The 14,268-nt window shown below is 41.2% G+C and overlaps 1 protein-coding gene across 1 annotated transcript in view; it reads left to right on the top strand.

Annotated features, from left to right (window-relative positions):
• Nucleotides 1-14,268, top strand: part of PIP5K1B (phosphatidylinositol-4-phosphate 5-kinase type 1 beta) — a 388,154-nt gene that overhangs the window by 158,242 nt on the left and 215,644 nt on the right. The gene's annotated exons all lie outside the window — the stretch shown is intronic.

Genomic DNA, 14,268 nt, shown 5'->3' with positions numbered 1-14,268 from the left:
TATGTAAGCTACTACCTTAGTTTCCTATTGCTGCTGTGCCAAATTCCACAAACTTGGTGGCTTATACAACACAAATGTATCATCGCACAGCTCTATGGATCGCAAGTCCGGCAAGGGTTTCACAGCGTCAGCAGAGCTGCTTTCCTTCCTGGGAGCTGTAGGGGGAAGAATCCATATTTTTGCCTTTCCAGCTTTTCCAGGCTGCCTGCATTCCCTGTAACATTACTCCATTTCAGTTTCAAAGCCAGCAAACGGTGGTCTTTCCCAGGCTGTATTACCCTGAAACTTTTTAAAGAACCCTTGTGATCACTCTGAGCCCTCCTGGATAATCCAGGATAATCTCTTTATTTTAAAGTCAGCTGATTAGTGGCCTTAATTTTCTCTGCAACCTTAACTCCTTGTTGCCCCCTAACATCACATAGTCACATGTCCCAAGGATTAGGACATGGATATCGGTGGCAGACCATTGTCCTGCCTCTCACAGTTACTATGACTCAGCCTGTTAACAGGAGGTAGTTATTTGAGGACCCTTCTTATTCCTAAAAGGAAGGCCCTTACATGTGTCAGTGTTCTGCATTTGGGATGTGAATCTTTTAATTGACTCAGTACTTTCCACCAAAATTTTAAACATTTGCTACCTCTGGACTTGAAAAAAACAACAAAAAAAATAAGATGAAATCTTTCCCACCCCTTTCTAAGCCTCTCAGATTTCATGTTTGCAGCCCACTTCATAAAACTTTCTTTCCAAACTTCCCACTCTACATTATCTTGCCATTCCTTGACTTCAATAAACTTTGGCTCCTAGCAACCAATTCAGTGTTCAGAATATACATTCCCAAGCATCACTACACCTGATTTTAAACTGACTTTGCACTTTAGCTTTTAAAAAGACCTTGTCTTCCTTTCTTCTTGGGAGTAGGAGTCTTAGGTATTGAAGGTTTATTATATTTTAACTTTTCCTTTTGCATTTTATTCTTTAACAGATAGCTAGCTAGCAGTTTTTTCATGAAGTACATTAGCCATTTGATCTGTCCAAATGTTCAGGTCGTGGAACTAAGATGTTTCCTGTTACATTCTCATATAGGAAAATATGCCCTTTTTCTTGGTACATCTTGTCTTCTGGCTTTTCTACTCAGACTTAGAAATATAAACAGTGAGGTTGCCATTCCAAGTGATAATGTGCTTGGGGAAGAGTAAGGTTAAGATTCAAGCATTCTGAAGTAGATAGTATGTTATAAAATGCGTGCATCTGGCCAAAAGCAACAATACAAATGTAGGAAACCTACTCCTTTCTCATTTTCTCAAGACTTCTTATAAATTCAGTCAAGAATGAGACCAACATAGAGATCGTCAAACTGCCAGCCTATTATTACTCCAGATCCATTCTAATCAGATCAAATGTAGTATGATTCTTTATTTTAAATTTTTTAATTGATATAAGAGAGACCAAGAGGAACATTGATTTGTTGTTCCACTTATTTATGCATTCATTAGTTGATTTTTGTATGTGCCCTGACCAGGGATTGAACCCACAACTTTGGTGTGTTGGGACAATGCTCTGACCAACTGAGCTACATGGCCAGGGCCTACGTTACAATTCTGCCTTACAGGAGCTCTTCAGTGATGCAAAAGTCATAGAGTGTGCCCATGACATCTTAGAGTTTGCTAAGTGTGCCCTACCCAAGAATTTAATAAAGTTTTTAATAACATTACAGGTATGATTTTATGATTAATGTCTCTAAAGGATATTTGACTCAGCAATGTTGGGAAAGTTATAAAACTAAAATTCATATTCTAAGAAAACAAGTAATTCCAATAAGGAAGAGAAGATGCAAGAAATTTAAGAGGACAAAAAAAAATACCAATATATATTTTTTAATGTGTGATGGCATAGGTATGCTTTTGATATTTTCTGCTTTTAAAAGGAATGTAAGCAAAGGAGAAGGAGGTATGTAGACTCCGTAAGAAAAGCAGCAGAAAGACAGCACAGTGCCTAGGGCTTGAGCCCTCAGTACACATGGTGTTGATGTGCACAGCAAGAAGAGGTCACTTAGAGAAAATATTGCTTTACTGATAGGTGAAAGCCCAGCTGAATTATTCAATTTAATTCTTCTCAATTAAGCAAAAAGATCCTGAAAGTGGCGGTGGTCATGGTGGAGTTAGAAGAGGTGATAATAAGAGTCACGTTAACTATCGCAAATATGTTTGTCCCTCAGCCCAGATGAGCCATTTCCTAGATGAAAGAACTTGAAGCTAGAATAGGGAAACCACCGAATATGAGCTTTGAGAAATCACAAGAATGGAAAAGTTGTCAAATGGCAGGAGATAAGCAAATATCATGCCTATTTTCAGAAATGAGGAAATGGTACATACTGGCAACCAGATGTAAGTAAGACTATTTTTCGGCTTAATTTGAGCATGGATTAATAAACATATGGTTTATGTACTCTGAGAGAAGAAACATGTCTTCCACAAACCTGCAGAGAGTTTCATCATGGTATAGTCAAATTAACTCTATTTCCTATTATGAAAAAGTCATTAAATTACTTGCTGATAAGGAGAATGCTCAGGTTTTATGAATCTTGATTTAAAGATACCTGGAAGATTCTTGTGGCATCCTTTCAGACAAGGTTGGGAAATATGGATTAAAAATGATGATGAGTGTGTTTGTACCTTATTGCACTGATGCTCCTGAAGAATGGCAGTTTTGCTTCCTGTTGACGTAGTAGCTACCAACCTGATGCATGACTTGACCCTGGGTAGCTTATCAGTTTTTATCCACTGACCTTAACAAAAGCATGAAAGCTATGCTTTTCAAATATGCAAATGACAAAAAACTAGGAATGATATCTCACAGACTGAATGAGTGTCATCTAGGCCACCAATCATTTCATTAACTATTGTCCCTTTTAAAAATACCTTAAAGTCAAAATTTCTTTCCCAGTCCTGAAAACATGACTATGGGATGTGCACCTTTTTAATAAGAAGCTTTGCTGACCCAATTGGTTTTTTGCCTGTGGCTGAATGAAGCCAATCTTTAGGCCCCAGGTTAAGAAATCCCCCACCCCAATCTACTATGCGAGACATCGAGAAAGATGGCAAAAGATTTTAAGAGGAGCTTACAGTCGAATGGGAAAGGGAAGGCATGAAAACAGTTTAAGGGCACAGTAGTCTTTAATAAAATGTCCAGTAGGGGAGAACTGTCTGTGGTTTGGGGTTAACGAGTAGGCATAGGCTGTCTGCATCAATCCCCAGATTCATTCGGCAGCTGCCAGCAATACTCAGTGTCATGTGTGCTATGATTTCCCCACGGTGTTAGGGAACATTCAGTGTTCATGGAACAATGTTATGCACTCTGAATCCTGATTGTTTGCATGTGATTATTAGGCTGACCGCTTCTTGTTCTTCCAGTTGCCCATTTTTTCTAATCCATTATTAGTTCCATTATCAGGAAGAAGAGCTGAAGTCAGTTGGTGAGGTTAATGTCTCCCATTAATGGCTATAATGAGAATTTTGATTTTAGCTCTTAAACCAAGCATGTTGCCCAGTGAGACAGATATTAAGGACCTCCTGGCTGTGTTTACAGAGTATAGTTAATTCTATTCTCAGTTCATTTATTGAGTGTCTTCCATAAGGGTTATAACGCAGAAGCCTACAGGACCTGGCAGATAACAAGGGAGTGAAATAACCAGGCAGAAAGTGGTAAACAGGAAAGTACGTGCCTGAAAAGAGGGCAGGTGGCACTCAGCTCCCGTGAATAGAGCGACGTGGGAGTGCTCACTCAGGATTGCCGGATTTGGGGAAAACCAAAAATGTCAATTCTGATGTGAAACCTACCCATTTTTAAAGGTTGACAACTAATTAAAATTTTTTTGAAAATATACTCTGGACAAAACAACACACTATCAATTATCTCTGGTTCTCATACAGGGGCCAGTTTGCAACTTACGCAATGCTTGGGTAGAGATGTGAGGTAGAAGGATAAGATGCAGAAGAAATGCATGTAAGATCTGGTCTCTGCTTCCTGTGACCGTACAGCTCATTTAAGAGAAAAAATATGGGCCCACGTGAAAAAATTAAATAATGACTTATACTGATATTAAGTGCCAAGACAAATGGCATTCCACTTAATCCTCTTGCAAGTCCTGACGAACGTGGAGCTCATGACAATCTTCCAGGGAAAAGTCCCAATGCTAATAAATGAGCAGTTTGCTTGGGGGGGAGAAAGGGGGAGAAAAGCTCTGCTTGCTAGCGGATCATTTTTCTGGGATAACAGTCTCATAGATGGCTCATTGCTTTTTGTCATAGCCGAAAAATCTCACTCCTTAGGTGGCTGCATTGATTTACCTCCTCCTTTGTCTCGGAGACAGGGAATGTTGCAGAGTCACAGAGTCGGCAATGAACCGGCTTTGTTAGTGGGACAGGAGAGCCTGGCCTAGACCCAGCTGAGTGTCAGTGTTTGGGGAAGGTAGCGGGCAATTTTGGAAGTATGGACTGCCTCTAAATAGCAGCTAGCCTTGGGCGCTGGTCTGAGGAGTTTGGACGTTCTGTTCCAGGCCAGCAGTGGCCATGAGCACTTTCTGCAGTGATGGAAATGTTCTGTAATCTGCACTAATACAGTCGTTACAAGCTGTATGGGGCTCTCAATTATTTGAAATGTGGTCAGTGTGTCTGAGGAATAAATTTTTAATTTTAAAATTAGTTCAGTTTAAATAAGCACATGTAGCTAATGGCTAATCACATTGGACAGCACGATTCTCGGCAGGGAGGTTGCAGGACCCTGGCCTGGAGATCAGCGACACGATGCAATAGCAGCACAAACAACAAGGAAGGCTGACCCGAAACTTTCTGATCTGTGTAACGGCCAGAAAATTTTCACCGTTGTTAGAACTAAAGAAGTTTTAGCAAGAGGTTTTCTTTTTTAACAAGATGATAAACTTAAAAGAAAGCAGAAGGCAGCATATCAGTTCACTTTAAGAATGGTTTCATCTCAGGTAAAATACAAGTGCTGGAGATCTGTTTTTTCTATTTTGTATGTGAAGAAATTGTCCACCCCACCCCCACTCTTCTAAAAGAAACAGATGTCAGCGTGGTTCAGTGACTTATCCCAAGTTACCCAACTAGGATGGACATTCAGAGGACATTGTCAGGGAGATGATTAAAGTCTTCAGCCGTATGATGTTCTATTTCTGTCCCTCAGAATTGATTAGTGTTTTCCAGCCACCTGGACAGGGACTGGCATGAGAGATGTTTATCACCACTATTTGAGTTTCTTGCTCCGTCACCTCTCCACCCAGAAGTTGTCATTGCAGGTCTCTTGCCTCTTGCTCTACTTCTCTTCCATGCGGGGCCTGCCCATGGTAGGCCTCCAGTGAGAGATTCAGGTTGTGATGACTGCCACAGGCTGTCTGCCTTCGGTGTGGAGGCAGCCCACCGTTGCCACCAATACCCCAACTTCGGGTGTGCCAATAATCTCTTTAACTGATTTCTACCAGGACAGGCACACTGATGACAGCACTCCAAATGCTCTAGTAGGAAACTGACCAGACTTGGCCACAAACAAGGTCCTTGACCCAAGTTTCCCAGTTTTTTTCCATCTTGTTTTGTGTTATCTTTTAAGACTCTGGTTGTCATTTAATTCCAGTCTCTAAGCCAGTTCCCCTATCAGGGAAGGCAAGCAGTGCTGAGGAAGGCGGTATTAAGCCACCCCTGACCACATTGCAAAGGTGTCTTTTATGACTTTTTAAATATGAGTGGGGTAATGAGACAGATACTTTGATCAAAGAGAAAACATTTACTTAAATATAAACTTCTTAAATAAAATATCTCTGGGAAGATACATAGGCAACTGGTGACATTGACTGTCTGTGGGGAGAAGCAGGTGGTGGGAATCTTGACTTGAAGGAAACTTTTCTGTTTTCACCATTTATGCATATTTAATTTTGAATCATGCAGATGTTTTTCCTATTCTAAAATGGAATGGGTAACATTTTAAGATGAGGAGTGGGTAGCTGGCATGTGTCTCAAGCCCTGACTGCCCTTCCTTTCCTTCAGAGTCTAGTAAGCCACCAGTTCCACGGAACTAGACACTTGCTTTCTGGTAGAGCTATACTCTGTAACTTAACCAACACATCTGTGACTTTGTGTTGAGTAGCAATTGTCATAAGTAATAACCACATTGGTCTCTAGGAAGAATGGTTCTTGGACACGCCAGTGTTATTCCTAATTCTCTTTAATGCAAAACACCTTGACTATCCTAGTGTTTCTAAACCAGCACAACTTTGCTTCTCCAGGGAACACTTGGCAATGTCTAGAGACATTGTTGATGGTTGCAATTGGGGGAAGGGACCAGGTGTGATTGGCATTTAGGATGTAAAGTCTGGTGAAGCTGTATTCTACAATGCACAGAACAGAACCCACAGCAAAGAATTATCAAAATACTAGTAGCTGCAAAGCTGCAAAACCTTGTCCAAACCAAACTGCCCTTTTAAGTGGAGGGCAGATGTGAGACCAGCTCATATAGATACTCAATGTATAACAATAATCTGATTAGATTTAAAAGCATGTATAATTACATACTCTTACCATCCACACTTCTCTTCTGATCTTCCTTCCTAGCCCCTCAGGTTCCATGTAGGATCACCTATGCTCCTGTCTTCTTCCTCATTAAGTTCTAAAGCAGGCAATTTCAAATCTGCCTTTATGATTTGTAAGCAAGACTTTATAGGTAATTAAGCAGAAAACCATTGGCAGCTGGAAATAATAGAAGCCAACCCTCCTGTCAGGATGTGCCCTGAATCACTCATTTCCAGTGACTTCTTCTAGCATTCACTTTGGAGGGAGCATATTTGTATGTTAAGCCACTGAAGGTTCCTATACTTCTGCATTGTGGCTAACTATGGACTGCCCATCTTTCAGCTCCAGAATCCAGTGAGCATCGCATTGCTGTCCCCAGAACACTCACTCCAGGAGGAAAAAATTCTACAGCCCAAACTTGTTTTTCAGCCTCTTTCCAGGGCAACAACCGCCACATTGTTGAACTTGGTTTTAATGGCAGGCTGGCGGACTGAGGTTTTCTGTTTCTGCAGCCAGTTAGGCCATCTGAGCTGCAGTTCCTGCTCTCAGACACAACATTGCTTTTGTTTTTAAATTAAGAGCTTAATGTACACAGGCAATCTGCATGTTTTCCTGTGAAGCTTGGCCAAAACGGTTCTGACCTGACCAGCAGGCTCCTGGTCCCAAGGCCTGTGGCTTGTCCATATTTATCACTCCCCACCCCACCCCCTTTCCTTCGGGATACTTAATAGAGATTTTTAAAGGTGACTTTTCAGAAGTTGCTTAAGAACATAGAAATTTAAAATGATAGCATTCTCTATTTGAAATTCTGCAGAGGATCAGCAATGTAAATTATGTTCTAGTCTTATATCTACTATCAAGTTCCCCCAGATAGTACATCTGTGTTTCCTGGCCCGTTCTGTTCACTGTTGGTGGATCCTGTGTCTGCGACTTTAATTATACCATGAAAGGAAGATAAGACAGCCCAGCCTTCGGTGTGGCAGCCATTGCACCTGAGACACTCAGCACACCATTAAGTAGAGAAGTAAAAGAAGGTGGTCGTAGTCTCTAGGGACTATAAAATTAAAATTCTCAGTCCTCCTATGTCTTTTTTTGCCCAGTGTACACCTAGACACCCAGAAACACAAACTGGGTTCAATTATAAGGAAAATTTGTAACCATTTATAGGATGTAACTGTACTTCTCTCCCAACAGAGAGATCTTCTACTTTTATATCAGTCTTTCTACTTATCCAAGTATTTGTCTATTTTGTACTGTGGAACAGGGAGTATTTGGTTATTGAGCACAGAGCTGAGATACAGACTGTTTATGTGACCTTCTAATTCTTTCAAGTGAATTTTTCATGTTGTGACTTTGTCATTTTTTTCAGGGTATGGTCAGTGTCTGGGATATAAAACATACAGTTGATTATATTTTCATGCCTTCATAAATTTATTCAGTTGACAAATAACTAGCTTGGCACTGTGCTAGGCTGTGAGGGTAGGACAGAGGCTAAGACATAGTCCCTGCCTAGCGGTGGGATTCAAATAATTTAACAACTGGTTCTCTGCCCTAATGACTGTTTTAAGTATAAAAAAATGATGTAGCAAAAGGTAGTTTATTATTTCATGCATTTAATACTTAAATAAGAACAATAAAAGAGATATAAAAAACTAGAGTATGCTATAAGAAAGAGTTTCAAAATATTAATGAAAACTATTAGGTAATACCTGACAAAAAACAATAAAAATGTTATTTAAGATATTTCCAATGACAGCTTGTCACCCCCTGGTAGTTTGGCACTTTTTCTCTTTACATTATATGTTTGTTTACTGAAGTAACAAATGTGAGAGAATTAAAATGTAGTATTTCATCAAAGGTATAATGAGTTTTATGAAGTGAATAAATAAATATTACAAGCATAGTTCTGTCAATTTTTTTCCCCCTATGGACGGAATGAACATTACTACGGGCTCTTAGAATATGCTGTTGTTGTACAAAGGAATGTTAAAAAGAGTAAGGAATGTAAATTTGTGATTTCCACTTCAAGCGGCTGCTCAGGCACCCACCTTAGAGAGAACCCTGATACCAAGTGCCATTTTAACCACCAGTTCACTGAACTCAACAAAAAATTAGGTATTGGTTCTCTCGAACTGGTGCAAATTGGCTGAATCCCACCACTGTCTCTGCCCTATTAATAATTAATTAATTAATAATTGAAATGGTAGAGACAGACCAGAAAAGGTAAACATAATAAAATAATTACTAATTTTAAAAGTGCTCCTGACCAGGCAGTGGCACAGTGGATAGAGCATTGGACTGGGATGTAGAGGACCCAGGTTTGAATCCCCAGGGTCACTGGCTTGAATGCAGGCTCATTGGCTTAAGCACGGGTCGCTGGCTTGAGCAAGGAATCATAGACATGACCCCATGGTCACTGTCTTGAGCCCAAAGGTCCCTGGCTCAAGGTCACTGGCTTGAGCAAGGGGTCACTTGCTCTGCTGTAGCCCCTCAGTCAATGCACATATGAGAAAGCAATCAATGAACAATTGAGGTGCCGTGAAGAATTGATGCTTCTCATCTCTCTCCCTTCTTCTTTGTCTGTCCCTATCTGTCCCTCTCTCTGACTCTCTCTCTGTCAAAAAAAAATGCTCCTAAGCAGGTTGTGGTGTGTCAATAGAGCATCAACCTGGGATTGGATCAGCAGAGGACTGAGGTTTGATACTCCAAGGTCGCCAGCTTGAGTGCAGGCTCACCAGCTTGAGCGTGGCATCATAGACATGACCCCAGGGTCACTGACTTGAGCCCAAGGTCGCTGGCTTGAGCAAAGGGTCACTGGCTTGGCTGAAGCCCTCTGATCAAGGCACATAGGAGAAAGCAATTAATGAACAACTAAGGTGGCACAACGAAGAATTGATGCTTATCATCTCTCTCCCTTCCTGTCTGTCTGTCCCTATCTGTTCCTCTCTCTGTCTCTGTCTCTCTCTTTCTCTCTCTCTCTCTGTCTCTAAAAAACAAGTGCAATAAATAAAGTAAACAAGGGTAAGTGTGCTGCCTTTTAGATAAGGTATTCATGTTGGGGGCTTGGGCTCTCTAAGGAGGCAACACGGGCTAGGATTGCAAGAATGAGAAGGAGCCAGCTGACAGAGAGTGAAAGTAAGAGCATTTTTGGCAGACAGCACAGCCAAGACCTGGAGTCAGGAAGGAGCTTGGTGGATTCAAGGAACATAAGGAGAGGCCAGTGCAATGGAGAGTACTGAGCAAGGAAGCATGAGTAAGAAGGGATAAGAGCAGTATCTCTTACGTGGGGACAGTAGACCATGCAGTCACAACTGGGGGTGGGCTCAGTGCTACTGGCATCTAGTGATGAACCCAGGAATGCTGTTACACATCTTCCAATGTACAGGACAGTCTCCACTCTCTGGCCTCAAATGCTAATAGTGCTCATTTGAGGAACTCTGGGTTAGAGAGATAGGCAGTGACCTAAGCTAGGATGGGGGACTAGGAAGAGGAAGCATGAAGAGAACAAATTAGAGATACATTTCAGAGTTGTTATGAATTGGACTGGCTCATGGTTGCATGTGGGGGTGAGGGCATGGTAGAAATGATGTATGACCTTAGTTAGGATCCCAACTTGAGCACCTGGGTAGATGTGCCCATTTATTGAGATGAAGAGGAATGGCAGGGGAAAGGTCTTTGAGGAAAAATCAAGTCTTCCAATTTGGACATTATTAGTTTGGGAATGTCACTGAGCCATTGAGAGAAGAGTCAAGTAGATAGTTGGAAGTGTGGATTTGGAACTTGGATGAGAGGTCCAGGGTTCAGATTTAGTTTGTTGAGCTGGATAGGTGAGATAGATGGAGAAGAGAGGCCCAGCACTGGGGAACATCCACATTTTGCTGCTACCTTCTAAGATCCTCCTCCAGAGAGTTGTATTCTTAAAATAAACAAAGCCAGCCAAGTCATTCCCTTATACTTTCCCATTGGCCTCCATTAACGATGGAGAAAATCTACACTCTGAAGCACAGCTTGTGAGTCCTTTACAGTCCGTTCCCAATGGGTGGGTATGTCTTGACGCATCTCCTGCCATTATCTTAAGTACACGCTTACTCCAGCTGCACCGTGTCCATCCCTGTTCCTTTCTGCCCATGCCAATCACTCTAGAATGTCTTCATTTCAGAAATAGTTCTATCATTGCCCTTTTTCACCCTCCCAGGCAATGGCTATTAGTCACTCCTTCCCAGACCTCTCTTACTGCCCTGTACTTGCCTCTCATGTATTGTGGATGACTTTGTTTTGTAATAATTGTTTGCAGCAGTGTCCTGCCACCTGCATACACTGTGAGCAACTGGAGCGCAGATGCCTTGCCCAGTCATCTCGACATCTGTAGGGTCCCACACAGTGCCTGGCATATAGCATTCAAGAGATATATCACCTTTTTTTTTTTTTTTTTTTTTTTTTTTTTTTTTTTTTTGGTCTATTTACTTTTAACAATTTAACACTTTTTTTAAAAAAAAAATTTATTTTTTTTATTTTAGAGAGAGGAGAAAGAGAGAAATGGGTGGGGGAGGACCCAGAAGCATCAACTTGTAGTAGTTGCTTCTCGTATGTGCCTTGACTAACCAAACACAGGGTTTCAAATTGGCGAGTTCAGCATTCCAGGTCACTGCTTTATCCACTGTGTCACCACAGGACCAGCTCACTTTTTTTATTCTTAATTCTAAAATTGTTATAAACTTTACAGAGAGATATGTTCTCAAGCCCACCATCCTGGATCTGCATTTAGAGGTGAGATATTTTGAGGGAAGAAAGGGGACAGAAAGGGAGTGGAATTTGTGCTTGAATGTTCGAATTGCAAAAGAGCCCTTTGAAAGAGCTCAGTTTGACTCATTTGGCTCTTTCTGTTTCATAGATATTAGTGGTTATCTATTATACATCATGGGTCACTGTATGGCTCTTTGAAAGTTGCCTATCATTGAAAGGATATGGCATCCTTAAGTCCCCTGTCTGTAGTCCTTAGGCTGCTTATGATCAGCCATTGATGGAAGAACTTTGGCAACAAATTTTAAGAAGGCAGTCTTTTCTGTCACTGAAGGGTTCTATTCTTTCCAGATGTTGGCCCAATTAAAAGTGCCCCTAGATAGATGCCAGTAATGGTGAGGTATGGAAAGTGAGGATTTGGGATTGGTTCACAGCCCATTTCTCTAGCACAGCAGTGTAGTAAACACCCATTTCTTTGTAATGTGGAAGAACCATGATTGATTATTTTTCAGGTTTGCTGTTTCAAAGGGAGTGAGAAGGAATAATAACCTAGCAGTTTTGAAAGTAGCTATACCCTTCACAAAATTATGGAGGAGTGTAGAAATTAAAGCTGGACTCAGGACCTAAAGGCCGGCAGTGACAAGAGCACTGGCCCTCACATTCCTCTTTCCTCACCAGCAGTTGCCTGAGACGGTTGTCTGGCCAGGGCAGTCAGGCTGGCGCTGCCATTCATGAGCTCAGCCTTGTGCAAGATGCTTACTGTCTAAGCATAGCAATACCACCTGTGGTTTGAGTATTAAATCTGGAGAAGGTACTTGGATGATAGCAGTTGACTGTACAAATACTATATTTAATTGCTGCTGGTGATTGCTGGATCATTTTTCACCCCCAATGGAACTTAAACCCTCATGACAGCAAGGATTCTGAAGACCTGGTGAAACTCAGTACTAGTGAAGGAATAGGTAGATATTCAACCTTCTCCATACTGGGACGTTTTTCAAATATGGAATTCCGAGTGGCTTGGGACCTTGTTCTCTCTCTCTCTCTCTCTCTTTTTTTCTTCTTTTCCAAGTGAAAGGAGGGGCGATAGAGAAACAGATTCCTGCATGCACCCTGACCAAGATCCATCCAGCAACCTCCATCTGGGGCCGATGCTCTGCCCATCTGGGGCCATGCGTGCAACAGAGCTATTTTTAGCACCTGACACAGAGGCTCCCTGAAGCCAACTTCAGCACCTGGGGCAGATGCACTTGAACCAATCAAGCCATGGCTGAGGGAAGAGAAGAGAGAGGGAGAAAGAAAAGAGGGAGAGTGGTGGAGAAACAGATGGTCACTTCTCCTATGTGCCCTGACAGGGAATTGAGCCCAGGACATCCACATGCCAGGCTGATGCTCTACCACTGAGCCAACTGGCCAGAGCTGCCTTATTCTTTCTTAATGGTAGACCCTACTATTGAGTATTAAGGTGAAAGGTGATTTTCAAAAAGCAGTGGAATTCTGTGGCAAAAGAGAATCTTCTGTCCAAAAAAGATACCTTAAACACACACACATACACACACAGCCTATGTCCAGAAAAGGAAAACACTGTTTTGCTTTCTATCATATTAAATAAATTAAAAAGTTTTCTATTGTAGCTTTATTATCTCAGTGTCTGATTAAATTGAGGAAACTGTTGGACTTCAAGAGCCCTTTCTGTGTCCATCCTTGTGTGTTCTGTCTGCTCTTCCTGGGCTAGTGGGATTCTCCTGGGGAAGATGGAATGTCACCTTTCTAAGGACACAGAGTACAGTAGAATGGAGTGAGCGTGTCTCATTGAAGACAGAGTATGGGAAAAGTTGGAGGTGAAGAGGAAATGTCCAGCTTTGCATCACATGCGTTTTAAAGAAAATCATAGGAAAAGTAAACATAATCAACACCTTCCTCCCCAAAGATTAATTCCTCATTTTTAATTTGTTTTTTTTTTATTTTATTGGGGTAACATTAATCAATCAGGGTACATAGGTTCAGAGAAAACATCTCCAGGTTATTTTGACATTTGATTATGTTGCATACCCATCACCCAAAGTCATATAGTCCTCCGTCACCTTCTATCTGGGATTTTTTTGTGTGCCCCTCCTCTCCCCCCCATCCTTCCCTTCCCCACCCCCGGTAACCACCACACTCTTGTCCATGTCCCTGAGTCTCATTTTTATGTCCCACCTATGTATGGAGTCATATAGTTCTTAGTTTTTTCTGATTTACTTATTTCACTCAGTATAATGTTATCAAGGTTCATCCATGTTGTTGTAAATGATCCGATGTCACCATTTCTTATGGCTGAGTAGTATTCCATAGATATATGTACTACATCTTCTTTATCAATCATCTACTGAAGGGCTTTTTGGTTATTTTCATTTCTTGGCCACTGTGAACAATGCTGCAGTGAACATGAGCCTGCATGTGTCTTTACATACCAGTGTTTTTTGAGTTATGGGGGTATATTCTCAGTAGAGGGATTGCTGGGTCATATGGAAGTTCTATTTTTAATTTTTTGAGGAACCACCATATTTTCTTCTATAGTGGTTGTACTACTTTACATTCCCACCAACAGTGGATAAGGGTTCCTTTTACTTCACAGCCTCTCCAGCATTTGTTATTACCTGTCTTGTTGATAATAGCTAATCTTACAGGTGTGAGGTGGTATCTCATTGTAGTTTTGATTTGCATTTCTCTAATAACTAATGAAGATGAGCATCTTTTCATATATCTATTGGCCATTTATATTTCTTCCTGGGAGAAGTGTCTGTTCATGTCCTCTTCCCATTTTTTTTTGGATTGTTTGTTTGTTTGTTGTTGAGTTTTATGAGATCTTTGTATATTTGAATATAAGGCCCTTATTTGTGCTATTGTTTGAAAATATCATCTCTCATTTAGTTGGCTGTCTGTTTGGGTTTTTTGTCAGTTTCTTTTGCT

This window comes from Saccopteryx leptura, chromosome 2 (genome assembly GCF_036850995.1).
Source record: "Saccopteryx leptura isolate mSacLep1 chromosome 2, mSacLep1_pri_phased_curated, whole genome shotgun sequence".
Classification (NCBI taxonomy): domain Eukaryota; kingdom Metazoa; phylum Chordata; class Mammalia; order Chiroptera; family Emballonuridae; genus Saccopteryx; species Saccopteryx leptura.
Note: the sequence above shows the minus strand (reverse complement) of the source record. Positions and strands in the feature narration are given on the sequence as shown.